The sequence below is a fragment of the Planococcus citri genome, chromosome 3 (genome assembly GCF_950023065.1).
Source record: "Planococcus citri chromosome 3, ihPlaCitr1.1, whole genome shotgun sequence".
NCBI lineage: Eukaryota > Metazoa > Arthropoda > Insecta > Hemiptera > Pseudococcidae > Planococcus > Planococcus citri.
Window position 1 is genome coordinate 19,999,123 of NC_088679.1, and position 878 is coordinate 20,000,000.

An 878-nucleotide genomic window follows, 5' to 3' on the forward strand; every position below is an offset into this window, starting at 1 on the left:
ATATTTTTCAAAATACTAAACTGGAGAATTAGCGTTTGAAACCAAATCACCAAGTACCTACTGTTTTACTTACGTTGAAGTACGCAGTTATTACTCAGCGATCATTATTCTGAAAGATAATTACTGTAACGTTCGGTTTCGTTTACGTAGCTCATTTTATAATTTGGAAATAAACGCTATCTGAACAATCTGTACTCTGAGAGATCGTCTGGTACTCATTACTTACTTACATTGAAGTATGTAATTGGTACTTACGTGATATTTTATTTTACCATAAAGAAAATTTTGCATCAACGTTCGGTTTCATCTTCGTAGCTCTTCCACGTTAGAATCATTCCACTCGCCGGTGAATTGATCGTAGATGTAATGCTAACTTTCAAAATCTAATCATAAGTTCGAAACCAACTCTTATTAGAGTAATTTTCAACTCACGTAGCTTGTTGCTAACTATTTTGAAACGAAAACCGAATGTTATAAATTCACTGTAGATACTAATTTAGAATAAAGTATTCATGCCGCCCGCTTTTTTACCGAATCGTTTAGTATTATAAATACACTTCGAGTTGTTACCTGAATTTGTATTTTATGTTGTTTGATATGTTTTCCATTTCAGCCTTCGTCATCGTATGTATCAGCTTTTCATTCTTCTTAGGTACTAAAAAATCGATCGAAAATGTTAGTATCGAATCTGATTAAAATACCATCAAGCGTTTGAGTTGTTAATTTTATGAGGCGTGTGTTGAACGTTAGGTTACTTTCTACGAAGTATCCATTTGTTCATGTGCGTGTGATTAAGCTGTGTACAAACGTACATTGTTTACTTTCGGCGAAGTATGCAATGTAAAGCTGTGCAATGAAAGTGTGAATAGCTAATTAAA